We start from the raw sequence: 16,810 nt of genomic DNA, 5'->3' as shown, positions 1-16,810 counted from the left end.
AACCCAAGCAGGGAAGAAGAAATAAAGCAAATTCTGTTCAGAACTATTTTCCTTAGGAGCAATGATTAATAATTCACTTATAATATCAGAGTGTGGCTTGTTCCAATAAATTATTAATGAATAACTATATTTTGTGTTGATATGAAAAACCTGTCTCCAGCAATTATAAAATATCAGAGCCCTATTGTATGCTATAGTGAAAGGCTACGTGGGGCTAAAGCTCTGATAGTAATGTATATTTAGTTTCTCCATCATTGGGAAATTGTTATTAAGCAGTTAATTATGTATGATGAAGTACAAAAAAAGCACATAAGCCTGATGTTTGTGCTTTTAAGCTTTGTATTCTGAAATAGTCCTTAGAATTTACTATTATTCAGTAAACACTTTCTGAACACCATGGCAGGTACTGTACGAGCACCTTAAGAAGAATACAAATCTGCCTTTGAGGTGAACAGAAATGTTTGGTACACAACAGTACTAAATGTGTTACCACTGCTGACCCTTCTGCCTTCCTAGGCTTGGTCATTTGGGCATTAGTTTCCCTCCATGAGAGCAGGAAAACCTGGAGGAGCCCTCATTGCTTGGTTTAATGTTTTGCCTCAGGCATTCCCTAGGCTTATGCTCCTCATAGCTTTGATTTTCCACAGAGAAGCAATCATCATTAGTTAGAACAAGTCAAACAATAACACAATTGTATTTATTTATATTAACCCATCAAGTCATAGACAGGTACAACAAGGGGCTTCCAGATATCCAGGGCCAGCAAGATCTTGTGAACTGATTTCATAAAACACAATTCTTGACTGTTTTCCAAAGGAAGGGGACAAACTTGTGCTGCGACTTCTTCACTACAGTTCAGTTAAGTTCAGTTCAGTCGCTCAGTCGTGTCTGCCTCTTTGCGACCCCATGAATCGCAGCACGCCAGGCCTCCTTGTCCATCACCAACTCCCTGAGTTCATTCAGACTCACGTCCATCGAGTCAGTGATGCCATCTAGCCATCTCATCCTCTGTCGTCCCCTTCTCCTCTTGCCCCCAATCCCTCCCAGCATCAGAGTCTCTTCCAATGAGTCAACTCTTGGCATGAGGTGGCCAAAGTACTGGAGTTTCAGCTTTAGCATCATTCCTTCCAAAGAACACCCAGGGCTGATCTCCTTCAGAATGGACTGGTTGGATCTCCTTGCAGTCCAAGGGACTCTCAAGAGTCTTCTCCAACACCACAGTTCAAAAACATCAATTCTTCGGTGCTCAGCTTTCTTCATAGTCCAACTCTCACATCCATACATGACCACTGGAAAAAACATAGCCTTGACTAGATGGACCTTTGTTGGCAAAGTAATGTCTCTGCTTTTCAATATTCTATCTAGGTTGGTCATAACTTTCCTTCCAAGGAGTAAGCGTCTTTTAAATTCATGGAGGCAGTCACCATCTGCAGTGATTTTGGAGCCCCCAAAAATAAAGGCTGACACTGTTCCCACTATTTCCCCATCTATTTCCCATGAAGTGGTGGGACTGGATGCCATGATCTTCGTTTTCTGAATGTTGAGCTTTAAGCCAACTTTTTCACTCTCCTCCTTCACTTTTATCAAGAGGCTTTTGAGTTCCTCTTCACTTTCTGCCATAAGGGTGGTGTCATCTGCATATCTGAGGTTATTGATATTTCTTCTGGAAATCTTGATTCCAGCTTGTGCTTCTTCCAGCCCAGCGTTTCTCATGATGTACTCTGCATATAAGCTAAATAAGCAGGGTGACAATATACAGCCTTGGCATACTCCTTTTCCTATTTGGAACCAGTCTGTTGTTCCATGTCCAGTTCTAACTATTGCTTCCTGACCTGCATACAAATTTCTCAAAAGGCAGGTCAGGTGGTCTGATATTCCCATCTCTTTCAGAATTTTCCACAGTTTATTGTGATTCACACAATCAAAGCCTTTGGCATAGTCACACATGCTATTTATTATGTTTGCATGTGAATTTATAGTCTGTAGCCTCTTACATTTTTTACTTTTGCACAAAAGTCTATAAATAGTGAGCTGATTAAATATAATGAAATCCAATTCTTTTGCACATTGTGTAACTATCTTTATCTATACCTATACATACACCTATATCAATAACTATAAAGAGACAAGGAATAAGCTTCACCATTGAAAGAAAGAACATAAAGGGGAATTGATTCAGTGGAGAAGATACAAACAATCATCTTGAAGAAGACTATGATGAGCAGATCTTGGGATAATAGGAGTCAGAACACCAGGTAACAGCAGAATCTGGAGAGGATAAAGGGAAGGGAGAGGATGTGAGTCACAGCAACCTATCTGTGCAGAGGTGAAGTTAGGCTATTCTCTGTGTCCTGGAATTGAAGTAAGTAAGATAGAAAAGTGTACACAAACTTTCAGTTTTGAGAGGAAGAAATTATTACAAATGTTTTCTCCTTGACTCCTCAAGGTGAAAGCAGATCATTGGACTTACAACCCTCAGAGAAAACACTTCTTGCCGTCTCTTTTCATCTTCAAGAGACAAGTCAGGGAAAGATAGACATGTAAGGTTTGGGAGCCTGGACTGGATGATTTCAAGACAGGGCTTGCAAGTTGGGAACTGGTTGAAACTGAACAGAGTTATCTAAGAACTTTGGATCTGCTGGTGTGAAGAGTTGTCTAAGTGAATATATGAACAAGATGTTAGCCTCAATGAGTGAACTAAAGTAACTGAGGTGCAATTGTATTTTCTAGGAACAAGTAGTTCTAGGAACAAGCAATCTTTGACCATCTTCATATTGATGAGTTCAGAAGCAGGAAAGATATACATTATCCCAGAATTGTTTAGCAAAAAGATAGGAGGGTATCTTGGTTCGAGTTCTCATTGAATTTTGAAGGGGTTTTAGTGATGTTAGGGTTCAGTTCAGTTCAGTTCAGTCACTCAATAGTGTCCGACTCTGCGACCACATGAATCGCAGCACGCCAGGCCTCCCTGTCCATCACCAACTCCCAGAGTCCACACAAACTCACGTCCATCCAGCCGGTGATGTCATCCAGCCGTCTCATCCTCTGTCATCCTCTTTTCCCCCTACCCCCAATCCCTCCCAGCATCAGAGTCTTTTCCAATGAATCAACTCTTCGCATGAGGTGGCCAAAGTACTGGAATTTCAGCTTTAGCATCAGTCCTTCCAAAGAATACCTAGGGCTGATCTCCTTTAGAATGAACTGGTTGTATCTCCTTGCAGTCCAAGGGACTCTCAGGCATCTTCTCCAACACCACAGTTCAAATGCATCAATTCTTTGGCGCTCAGCTTTCTTCACAGTCCGATGTTAGGGTTACACAGGGTTAAAAAGTAAATGGGCTGAACTTCCATATGTTGAAGGAACACAGAGACCGAGGACTCAAGAAGACATGTTCTCCTTTGCTGATTTTATTTCTAGTCTCCATCTGTTAACTCTGGAAGCCCCTCAATGTTTCTCTTTCCCTCTGTAGCTATGCAATGATGGTTTTCAATATGTTGGTGGTGGAAGTGGTTTCACTTCTAGTCGGCAATCAGTCTGCCTTCTCTGTGATGGAGAAGAGCCACAGGAACCAACTTCCACAGCTACTGCCTCATCAATAGCAGCCTCAGGGTTCCCCAAAGCCCCAGACTTCACACATTTATCTCTTCCTATTCCATGTCAGTTTCAACAGTGGGGAATGCCCTGGGGCTGGACTAGACACAAGATCCAAATGAATCAATGTCCTATAAGTCTAGTGCTATGCCTTCAAGCAAGGCAGAACAATTATTACCCAACACGGGTGCCCCTGCTGGTTCTCAAGGACAATCAGGAGAAGTGAATCCATCAGAGCTCTGCCATTTGAGATGTGTTTTAAATGACAGTGGCTCTTCTGCACTGGCATTGTTCATTTGTGCTCAGTGTCATTCTCATTCTCAGCATTCTTTCAAGATTGGCAATTTGCGCAAAGAAAAAGAAGGGTTAGCGGCTTTAAAACTGAAACTAAAATGGGGTAAAAACCACTCTTCTGGGAGAAAGAAAAGCTCTTGTGTGAGAGTTTGGGGGGGCATATCTAGTTAAGTGTAAATTCTTCAATCCAGCTTGACAATGATAATCAAAATATGGAAGTGTGTGTGTGTGTGTGTGTGTGTGTGTGTGTGTGTGTGCATTGTCACCATACTTACAAAGAAGTCTTAGTTTGGTATTTAATTAACTTCTATTGGGGAATATAGTGGGAGACAGATGGGAATATCTTCAAGGAGATCCCTTTCTGATGGTGGAAATAGCAATTATAATAACAGTGATCAAATTAGCAGACGAGATAGAGGAAAGGCATATCTGGAGCATAAAAGAAGGAGTTTGACACATCTGTCTGCCAGATATGCCTGAGCAGAGTTTGTAAGAGTAAGGAGCAAAGAAAGACTAGGGAAGAGCATTCTGGACACAAAGAATCATGTGTTTAGAGAGAACATTCCCAGTTCAGTTCCTGGGTTGGGAAGATCCACTGGCAAAGGCATAATCTATCCACTCCAGTATTCTTGAGCTTCCCTTGTGGCTCAGCTGGTAAACACTCTGCCTGCAATGCAGGAGACTTGAGTTCGATCCCTGGGTTGGGAATATCCCCTGGAGAAGGGGAAGGCTACCCACTCTAGTATTCTGGCCTGGAGAATTCCATGGACTGTATAGTCCACGCGGTCACAAAGAGTCAGACATGACTGGCACTTTCACTTTCACTTGGTGAAAGGTAATGGTTCATAGGCATTGAGAACAAGATCTGAGAAGGGCAAGAAAGCAGAGATGAAAATAGAAAGATAGGACCAGAAATAAGTGTACCTTCAGCAGAATCATGATGCACCCATTCTGGTTCTAGAACAATAGACAAGTTTTTTGTAGCAGTGACTCGTTGCCATTCAGGGGCTCCATCTAAGAGAAGATACTAGACAAGAGTTGTTTTATGTAGCTAACCATTCTGGTTTGCTAATTGTTTTCCTGCCTATAAACTCCTTGAAGTTGTTGCTCATTGAATTATTTGGGGGAATGATTTTTTTTTCCCCTTCTTCTTTTGCTTGTTGTTTTCTTTTTTTCATTGTAAGATACACTTTGGACTTTTCATTGGAAGTGCTTGAGATCATATGTCCTGGAAATGGCAACTTGCAGAAATCAGAAAACAAATTAGGACACCCTAGCCTGATGGCTAAGCATCTTAATCTGATCACAGAAAAGCAGGGTCTGGGAGTGTTTCGGAGAGCCTGCTTCAGAGAAGAGGCATGACAAATTTTCAGAAAGTAGACCAAGAGGACAAGGTAGACTTCAAGAGTGCTCGTGTGTTCATTTAGGTTGAGTCTGAAGCAGAAAATGCTTGGGAAGCCTTCAGGCTGGAGTTGGTGAGTAAAAATCAGAATGGCATATAGAATAACAGCATGGGAATAATATACAAACATTGGAAATATGAAATTAAAGTCATAGCCTGCAGGTGCTAGAATTGAACAGAATTTAATGGTCCCATTTCAATCTGAACTGAAGGAAGGTTTAGACATCAAGGACTCAGAGAGATTAATAAATTAGGACTATGAAAATCTAGACAAAACTTTAAATGTACCAACTCTTGTGATATTGAAAAGGAATGGTGAGTAAAGTGCTTACTGATGCCTGCAGGAGAGTTTCAGGCCATTTGCAGATTATGGGAAGGAAATAAGGTCATACAATGTACAAACAAATTCAAGACTAAAAGATACTGGCACAGACAATGTCTATCATTTAACTCAAATATGCCCTCTTTTTTCAAAATATAATTTACTAAGGCTTCCCTGGTGGCTCAGAGGTTAAAGTGTCTGCCTGCAATGTGGGAGACCCAGGTTCTATCCCTGGGTCAGGAAGATCCCCTGGAGAAGGAAATGGTAACCCATTCCAGTATTCTTGCCTGGAGAATCCCATGGAGGGAGGAGCCTGGTAGGCTATAGTCCATGGCGTTGCAAAGAGTCAGACACGACTGAGCTACTTTACTTTCACTTTCAAGTATCCTTATATTTAAAAACTTTATTAAATAGTGTGGAAAGTAAGTGTAAAATGGCTTTTATTGAGATTCTAAAGATGAAACAAATAATATTTTTCTCTGTTTGCTAAGTGGGCAGTGGTGTTAAGTGCATGCTAAAAAGACACCAGTCAAATGTGAAGAAGGCTGAGTGCAGATGGTGACTGCAGCCATGAAATTAAAAGACGCTTACTCCTTGGAAGAAAAGTTATGACCAACCTAGATAACATATTGAAAAGCAGAGACATTACTTTGCCAACAAAGGTCCATCTATAGTCAAGGCTATGGTTTTTCCAGTGGTCATGTATGGATATGAGAGTTGGACTGTGAAGAAGGCTGAGCACCGAAGAATTGATGCTTTTGAACTGTGGTGTTGGAGAAGACTCTTGAGAGTCCCTTGGACTGCAAGGAGATCCAACCAGTCCTTTCTGAAGGAGATCAGCCCTGGGATTTCTTTGGAAGGAATGATGCTAAAGCTGAAACTCCAGTACTTTGGCCACCTCATGCCAAGAGTTGACTCATTGGAAGAGACTCTGATGCTGGGAGGGATTGGGGGCAAGAGGAGAAGGGGACGACAGAGGATGAGATGTCTGGATGGCATCACTGACTCGATGGACGTGAGTCTGAATGAACTCCGGGAGTTGGTGATGGACAGGGAGGCCTGGCATGCTGCGATTCATGGGGTCGCAAAGAGGCAGACACGACTGAGCGACTGAACCAGTTCAGTTCAGTAGCATCATGAAGAAGATAGTGTCATACAATTGTCACCAGAATCATTTTCTATGGTAGATAGCAGAGATGAAGAATCATGGTATTTGGATTCAGCCATAAGGGTAACGGGAGAGAACTTTCACAAAAAGTTTCTCTGTTGTGCTGGCAAAACAACTTACAGAAAATTTTTGTTATAGCCTGAGGTTGCTCTGGTTGCTGCCAGAGGAATCCTGCTCTTGTTTAACAAGAATCAGTCAGACCTCTGTGTAGCCACATTCTGTGCATGTGAGAGGATATCTTTGGATCCTCTGCAGATCTTGATTTACTTTCCCTTGACATCAATATCCTCTGAAGGTAAATCAGTCTACTGAAGACACTTATGAATATTCCAAAGTTGCATTCAGGATCTCCAAATCATTGTTTATCAAAAAAAAAAAAAAACAAATATTAAAAGTTTTAGGTTCACTTTAGACAATATAGAAAAATATCAAGCATAAAAATTACAATCACCATTCAGAAATAGAAGTTGTCTTGGTCAATGGCAGGAAGGAGAATAAGATATTTGAACAGAGAGAGTAAGTTGTTCAGATTTACAAAGCTAATGCTTGGCTGTAGCATGTTAGAAAAACAACAAATGGCTTGTTATGGCTGGAATATAGCATTAGGTGAGGATGAATGAACGGTGAATGAATCAACAGACAAATCAGTTTAATGGCGTGTCAGAAACCCAATATTTTGTGAAATCTGAAAACAGTTGTTAGGTAGTTAGAATAGGAAAAAAGAGTCCAAAACGGCCACAACTAAAAGACAAAGGGAAAAGCCCACAAAAATAGAACAAAGAAAGGTCCAAGAACCTTTTACCTGAGGACCTCAGGCAAAACAAACAGCACTCCTGGCTAGCCCAATTTACACAGGGCAGATCCTGGGTAAGGAGAAAAAACATAAAAAAAGAGCAGCCAAAACGGGCCAGGGCCTCTCTTCCCTTCGAGTCCTTTGGGTCAGCATTCCCTCATGCCTCGAGGATGTATTCTCCTTTACTTTTCTAAATAAAACTGAGTGGTAACACTGGCCCATCCAAGAGCTGTTACAGTGGTCCATCCAAGGGCTGTAACACTGGTCTATGCATCGCTTCAAATTTTTGTTGCAATGAGATAGAAGCAAGGAAATTACACACTCCCCTGACATCTATGATACTGTTTCTTGGACTTAACCTGGCTGAAACAACCTCAGTGGTGAGGCCCTCACAAGGAGGAGGCCAAGGACAGTTCAGTTCAGTTCAGTTCAGCTGCTCAGTCTTGTCCGACTCTGTGCAATCCCATGAACCGCAGCATGCCAGGCCTCCCTGTCCATTACCAACTCCCGGAGTCTATCCAAATCCATATCCATTGAGTCAGTGATGCCATCCAACCATCTCATCCTCTGTCGTCCCCTTCTCCTCCTGCCCTCAATCTTTCCCAGCATCAGAGTCTTTTCAAACGAGTCAGTTCTTCACATCATGTGGCCAAATATTGGAGTTTCAGCTTCAACATCAGTCCTTCCAATGAACACCCAGGACTGATCTCCTTTAGGATGGACTGCTTGGATCTCCTTTAAGATGGACTCCTTGGATCTCCTTACAAGGACACGAGAAGCCCAACTTAGTGAAAGCTCCCTTGGTGGAAGCTGAACATGAAGAAAACTCAGCACAGGGGAAGTGAAAAGAAGCCCAGTGTGCTGGCACTGGGGCAGTGAAAACAAACTCAGCAGAAAACTCACATGGCTCAGTCTCAGATTCCAGAAGACCTCCAGTTAAAGTAGGAGGTCCTTGCTTCTATGGCTGGAAGGACATATGCCTAGTCAGTTCAGTTCAATCACTCAGTTGTGTCCAACTCTTTGCAACCCCATGAATCGCAGCACACCAGGCCTCCCTGTCCATCACCAACTCCCGGAATTCACTCAGACTCACGTCCATTGAGTCAGTGATGCCATCCAGACATCTCATCCTCTGTCGTCCCCTTCTCCTCTTGCCCCCAATCCCTCCCAGCATCAGGGTCTTTTCCAATGAGTCAACTCTTCACATGAGGTGGCCAAAGTACTGGAGCTTTAGCATCATTTCTTCCAAAGAAATCCCAGGGCTGATCTCCTTCAGAATGCACTGGTTGGATCTCCTTGCAGTCCAAGGGACTCTCAAGAGTCTTCTCCAACACCACAGTTCAAAAGCATCAATTCTTCGGTGCTCAGCCTTCTTCACAGTCCAACTCTCATATCCATACGTGACTACAGGAAAAACCATAGCCTTGACTAGACGGACTTTTGTTGGCAAAGTAAAGTCTCTGCTTTTGAATATGCTATCTAGGTTGGTCATAACTTTTCTTCCAAGGAGTAAGCGTCTTTTAATTTCATGGCTGCAGTCACCATCTGCAGTGATTTTGGAGCCCCCCAAAAATATAGTCTGACACTGTTTCCACTGTTTCCCTATCTATTTGCCATGAAGTGATGGGACCTGATACCATGATCTTTTTTTTTTTGCATGTTGAGCTTTAAGCCAACTTTTTCACTCTCCTCTTTCACTTTCATCAAGAGGCTTTTTAGTTCCTTTTCACTTTCTGCCGTAAGGGTGGTGTCATCTGCATATCTGAGGTTATTGATATTTCTCCCAGCAATCTTGGTTCCAGCTTGTGCTTCTTCCAGTCCAGCATTTCTCATGATGTACTCTGCATATAAGTTAAATAAGCAGGTTGACAATATACAGCCTTGACATACTCCTTTTCCTATTTGGAACCAGTCTGTTGTTCCATGTCCACTTCTATCTGTTGCTTCCTGAACTGCATACAAATTTCTCAAGAGGCAGGTCAGGTGGTCTGGTAAGGACATATGCCTAACAAAATCTTAATTCCTTTACAATCTCTCATTTCTTTTTTCCTCAAACCTATTTGAACAGGTGAGCAGCCGTGGGTGCAACTGAGCGGCTCTAGCAGGGGTTCTTCCTCATTGTGTCCTAAAGGCTCCACTATCTGCTGGGGCCAAGTAGCTGTTACCCAAGCCAGTCGGGGTGTTCTGTCCCTAATCTTCTTTGTGCCAAGGATCAAGCCAGTGAAAACTGTGAGCACGGGTCAGGTATTTAGCAGATTTTCTGGCAGGTTATATAGGGATTCCTCAGCATGTTTTCCCCACTGCTTTTTTCTCCTGTCCTTCAGCTTCTCTCTCCCAGGACTTGAGCTCAGCCAAAACCCATGGTACCTGGCTTCAGGATCTAATGAAGCTCAGGCTCTGATGTCTCATTGTAAAAATTCAGTGAGAGACACAGCGATAGGTAAGAGGTGGATTTGTTCAGATTCAGAGAGAAGCACACTCCTCAGGGTGTGGGCCATCACAGAGGGTAATTGCAGCAGCCTTGGAATGTAGTGTGGCTAGGTTTTGGGTGAATTCATATGCTAATAAGTGGGAGGATCATCCCAACCATTGGGGAACCACCCACTCCTCTATCTTTTAAGGGCAGCAGCCAAGAGAAGTTACCCCACGTCCAAGGTCAGGGGCAGTGGCCAAGAGTGTCAGGCTGCGACGGTGCAGGAATGGCCGAGAGGAGCTAACCCACACCCAAGGCCAGGGGCAGCGGCCGGGAGGACCAACCCCACATCCAAGGAGCCGTGGCTGCGCGGGCGCAGGAGGGCCTAGAGGAGCTATCCCACATTGAAGGTTATGAAGGGCGTCAGTGAGGAGATACCTCTCATCCAAGGTAAGGAGCAGCAGCTTCACTTTGCTGGAGCAGCCCTGAAGAGATACCCCATGCCCAAGGTAAGAGAAACCAAGTAAGATGGTAGGTGTTGCAAAAGGGCATCAGAGGGCAGACACACTGAAACCATACTCACAGGAAACTAGTCAATCTAATCACACTAGGACCACAGCCTTGTCTAACTCAATGAAACTAAGCTGTGCCCGTGGAGCAACCCAAGACGGGCGGGTCATGGTGGAGAGATCTGACAGAATGTGGTCCACTGGAGAAGGGAATGGCAAACCACTTCAGTATTCTTGCGTTGAGAACCCCATGAACAGTATGAAAAGGCAAAATGATAGGATACTGAAAGAGGAACTCCCCAGGTCAGTAGGTGCCCAATATGCTACCAGAGATCAGTGGAGAAATAACTCCAGAAAGAATGAAGAGATGGAGCCAAAGCAAAAAGAATACCCAGCTGTTGATGTGACTGGTGATAGAAGCAAGGTCTGATGCTATAAAGAGCAATATTGCATAGGAACCTGGAGTGTTAGGTCCCTGAATCAAGGCAAATTGAAAGTGGTCAAACAGGAGATGGCAAGAGTGAATGTTGACATTCTAGGAATCAGTGAACTCAAATGGACTGGAATGGGTGATTTTAACTCAGATAATCATTATATTTACTACTGCGGACAGGAATCCCTCAGAAGAAATAGAGTAGCCATCATGGTCAACAAAAGAGTACGTAATGCAGTACTTGGATGCAGTCTCAAAAATGACAGAATGATCTCTGTTCGTTTCCAAAGCAATCCATTCAATATCACAGTAATCCAAGTCTATGCCCCAACCAGTAATGCTGAAGAAGCTGAAGTTGAACGGTTCTATGAAGACCTACAAGACCTTTTAGACTGTTCTATACATCAGTGTCTCTTTTGCTGTCTTGTACACAGGGTTATTGTTACCATCTTTCTAAATTCCATATATATGCATTAGTATACTGTATTGGTGTTTTTCTTTCTGGCTTACTTCACTCTGTATAATAGGCTCCAGTTTCATCCACTTCATTAGAACTGATTCAAATGTATTCTTTTTAATGGCTGAATAATACTCCATTGTGTATATGTTATGTAAAGTTTAAAAATAAAATAAAATTTTAAAAAAATGAAAAGACCTTTTAGAACTAAACCCAAAAAAGATGTCTTTTTCATTATAGGGGACTGGAATGCAAAAGTAGGAAGTCAAGAAACACCTGGAGTAACAGGCAAATTTGGCCTTGGAGTACGGAATGAAGCAGGGTTTTGCCAAGAAAATGCATGGTTTAGCAAACACCCTCTTCCGACAACACAAGAGAAGACTTTACACATGGACATCACCAGATTGTCAACACGGAAATCAGATTGATTATGTTCTTTGCAGCCAAAGATGGAGAAGCTCTATACAGTCAACAAAAACAAGACCGGGAGCTGACTGTGGCTCAGATCATGAACTCCTTATTAACAAATTCAGACTTAAATTGAAGAAAGTAGGGAAAACTACTAGACCATTCAGGTATGACCTAAATCAATCCCTTATGATTATACAGTGGAAGTGAGAAATAGATTTAAGGGCCTAAATCTGATAGAGTGCCTGATGAACTATGGACTGAGGTTCGTGACATTGTACACGAGACAGGGATCAACACCATCCCCATGGAAATGAAATACAAAAAAGCAAAATGGCTGTCTGGGGAGGCCTTACAAATAGCTGTGAAAAGAAGAGAAGCAAAAAGCAAAGGAGAAAAGGAAAGATATAAACATCTGAATGCAGAGTTCCAAAGAATAGCAAGAAGAGATAAGAAAGCCTTCCTCATTGATACATGCAAAGAAATAGAGGAAAACAACAGAATGGGAAAGACTAGAGATCTCTTCAAGAAAATTAGAGATACCAAGGGAACATTTCTTGCAAAGATGGGGTCGATAAAGGACAGAAATGGTACGGACCTAACAGAAGCAGAAGATATTAAGAAGAGGTAGCAAGAATATACAGAAGAACTGTATAAAAAAGATTTTCATGACCTAGATAATCCGGATGGTGTGATCACTCACCTAGAGCCAGATATCCTGAAATGTGAAGTCACGAGGGCCTTAGAAAGCATCACTAGGAACAAAACTAGCAGAGGTGATGGAATTCCAGTGGAGCTATTTCAAATCCTGAAAGATGATGCTGTGAATGTGCTTCACTCAATATGCCAGCAAATTTGGAACACTCAGCCATGGCCACAGGACTGGAAAAGGTCAGTTTTCATTTCAATCCCAAAGAAAGGCGATGCCAAAGAATGCTCAAACTACCACACAATTGCACTCATCTCACACGCTAGTAAAGTAATGCTCAAAATTCTCCAAGCCAGGCTTCAGCAATATGTGAACCATGAACTTCCAAATGTTCAAGCTGGTTTTAGAAAAGGCAGAGGAACCAGAGACTAAATTGCCAACATCTGCTTGATCATCACAAAAGCTAGAGAGCTCCAGAAAAACATCTATTTCTGCTTTATTGACTATGCCAAAGCCTTTGACTGTGTGGATCACAATAAACTGTGGAAAATTCTGAAAGAGATGGGAATACCAGACCACCTGACCTACCTCTTGAGAAATTTGTATGCAGGTCAGGAAACAACAGTTAGAACTGGACATGGAACAACAGACTGGTTCCAAATAGGAAAAGGAGTATGTCAAGGCTGTATATTGTCACCCTGCTTATTTAACTTATATGCAGAGTACATTATGAGAAATGCTGGACTGGAAGAAGCACAAGCTGGAATCAAGATTGCCAGGAGAAATATCAATAACCTCAGATATGCAGATGACACAACCCTTATGGCAGAAAGTGAAGAGGAACTAAAAAGCCTCTTGATGAAGGTGAAAGAGGAGAGTAAAAATGTTGACTTAAAGCTCAACATTCAGAAAATGAAGATCATGGCATCTGGTCCCATCACTTCATGGGAAATAGATGGGGAAACAGTGGAAACAGTGGCTGACTTTATTTTGGGGGGCTCCAAAATCACTGCAGATGGTGACTGCAGCCATGAAATTCAAAGACGCTTACTCCTTGGAAACAAAGTTATGACCAACCTAGAGAGCATATTCAAAAGCAGAAACATTACTTTGCCAACAAAGGTGTGTCTAGTCAAGGCTATGGTTTTTCCTGTGGTCATGTATGGATATGAGAGTTGGACTGTGAAGACAGCTGAGCGCCGAGAATTGATGCTTTTGAACTGTGGTATTGGAGAAGACTCTTGAGAGTCCCTTGGACTGCAAGGAGATCCAACCAGTGCATTCTGAAGGAGTTCAGCCCTGGGATTTCTTTGGAAGAAATGATGCTGAAGCTGAAACTCCAGTACTTTGGCCACCTCATGTCAAGAGTTGACTCATTGGAAAAGACTCTGATGCTGGGAGGGATTGGGGGCAGGAGGAGACTGGGACGACAGAGGATGAGATAGCTCGATGGCATCACTGACTCAATGGACGTGAGTCTGAGTGAACTCCAGAAGTTGATGATGGACATGGAGCCCTGGCATGCTGTGATTCAGGGGGTCACAAAAAGTCCAACACAACTGAGTGACTGAAGTTAACTGAACTGATGGAACAGTCCTGCCACTTCTGAGTGTTTCATTTAGCCTAGATTGGGTATCAAGGTTTAATTGAATTTGCTTGTCTTCTTGGACCTATTTGATTTTATATGCCCTTGTGCTATGTCATTCTTTGAAAAGTTTTTCCCTGCCCTCTTCACTCCTCTTTCATGCTCTTGTACTGAGCCCCATCCGGACCCACAATGTTGCCTCTACAATCTTCTTGGGGGACAACCAGAAAATAGTTGGCCCTTGGGAGGGAAATACTGTATAATATCCAATCCCTCTAGATATTCAGGCCTTCATCTTCCATGTTTCTGACAATATGTGCCACAACAGCATCTCTCAGTGATCCTGCTATGGTGGGTGACAGGTACACAATGCCTGCTACAAGTCCATCTGATGGCATCCTTTCTAGGGCAATTGGGCTTCCAGGGATAGTGTTTGCCACTTTGGGAGTTAGCCCTATAGGCTCTTTGGGCCCAAACTCTTACCACCCCTCTCCTAAAGTTACAAACATACTCCCGGATCAAATCTCCACTTCACTTTTATGGAATATCTGGTCTGTTGCCTTTTATTAATTTGTTCTTAAGCCACTTACTAACTCCTACAACCAGGATCCTGCCTCCTTGTAGGCAACATCGCTCCACCCAGCCTGTTATTAAAATACTCTTAATGCCCCTAACAGGACCAGATAACCCAGTCCTTTGTCATTACTTCTGTTATCACCTAAAGTGGGTCTATGACAATGAAATGTTTACCATTGGAAACACCCTAAGCTGCTCTTATGGAGGACTAGGGGAGGAAATTATTGACTTACATTCTCTAGAGCAATAAGAGATTAAGGCTTATGGCTGTTTCACCAGGTTACCAGTGTCAGGGCACAGGCTTGGATAGGTTTACATCATGATATCTATTCCCATCTACGGTGAAAAAACTGGCAATAAGTTAGAATTCAGTTCAGTTCAGTTCATTTCAGTCACTCAGTCATGTCCGACTCTTTGCGACCCCATGAATCACAGCATGCCAGGCCTCCCTGTCCATCACCAACTCTTGGAGTTCACTGAAACTCACGTTCATCGAGTCAGTGATGTCATCCAGCCATGTCATCCTCTGTCATCCCCTTCTCCTCCTGTCCCCAATCCCTCCCAGCATCAGAGTCTTTTCTAATGAGTCAACTCTTCACATGAGGTGTCCAAAGTATTGGAGTTTCAGCTTCAGCATCATTCCTTCCAAAGAACACCTAGGACTGATCTCCTTTAGAATGGACTGGTTGGATCTCCTTGGGGGTGCTCAACTCCAGCCCAGGGGGTCCCAGGAGGTTGACCTGCCTCAACCTGCCTAAGGATCTGGTCCCCAAGAGGTTGTCATACCTCAGCCTGCTTGAGGATCTATCAGCCTGGGATCACAGGAAGTCGACCTGACTATGGATCTGGTCCCTGGGAGACTGTCACACTTCAACATGCTCAGGGATCTGCCAGTCCACGGGTCCCAGGAGGTCAACATGCCTCGACCTGCTCAGGGACCCAATTCTCAGAAGGCCAACCTGCCTAGGGATTTGATCTCCAGGAGGCTGTCATGCCTCAGGTTGCCTGGGGATCTGCACCCTGACCTGGGGACACCTGGCTCTCAGGTTGCAACAGTACTGGGTAGGATAAACTTCAGAAAGATTCACCCATAAGGAAGTCCACCAATGGAAATAGAAGGAAGCCTATTACTTGTGGGACTGTGACCAATTTCAGCAATAACTCAGGAGCCCAATGAGAACAATATTGCCTTTCTGGAAAGGCTAAAAGAGGCCCTCTGAAAGTTTACCAATCTGGACTTGGACTCTTACGAGGGACAGGTAATTTTAAAGGACAAATTCCTGTCCCAATGTGCATCAGACATCTGGATAAAGTTACAACAAATGCAGCAGCAAGGCCCTGCTGCCTCTTTAGATGAGATGGTCCAGACCACTACCAGTACCTTTTATTTTATTTTATTTTAATTTTATTTTATTTTTAAACTTTACATAATTGTATTAGTTTTGCCAAATATCAAAATGAATCCGCCACAGGTATACATGTGTTCCTCATCCTGAACCCTCTTCCCTCCTCCCTCCCCATACCATCCCTCTGGGTCATCCCAGTGCACCAGCCCCAAGCATCCAGTATCGTGCATCGAACCTGGCCTGGCAACTCGTTTCATACATGATATTTTACATGTTTCAATGCCATTCTCCCAAATCTTCCCACCCTCTCCCTCTCCCACAGAGTCCATAAGACTGTTCTATACATCAATGTCTCTTTTGCTGTCTCGTACACAGGGTTATTGTTACCATCTTTTTAAATTCCATATATATGTGTTAGTATACTGTACTGGTGTTTTTCTTTCTGGCTTACTTCACTCTGTATAATAGGCTCCAGTTTCATCCACCTCATTAGAACTGATTCAAATGTATTCTTTTTAATGGCTGAATAATACTCCATTGTGTATATGTACCACAGCTTTCTTATCCATTCATCTGCTGATGGACATCTAGATTGCTTCCATGTCCTGGCTATTATAAACAGTGCTGTGATGAACACTGGGGTACACGTGTCTCTTTCCCTTCTGGTTTCCTCCGTGTGTATGCCCAGCAGTGGGATTGCTGGATCATAAGGCAGGTCTATTTCCAGTTTTTTAAGGAATCTCCACACTGTTCTCCATAGTGGCTGTACTAGTTTGCATTCCCACCAACAGTGTAAGAGGGTTCCCTTTTCTCCACACCCTCTCCAGCATTTATTACTTGTAGACTTTTGGATCGCAGCCATTC

Source organism: Bubalus kerabau, chromosome 3, assembly GCF_029407905.1.
Source record: "Bubalus kerabau isolate K-KA32 ecotype Philippines breed swamp buffalo chromosome 3, PCC_UOA_SB_1v2, whole genome shotgun sequence".
NCBI classification, from domain to species: domain Eukaryota; kingdom Metazoa; phylum Chordata; class Mammalia; order Artiodactyla; family Bovidae; genus Bubalus; species Bubalus kerabau.
The sequence above is the reverse complement of the archived record's forward strand: the minus strand, read 5'-3'. Positions refer to the sequence as shown.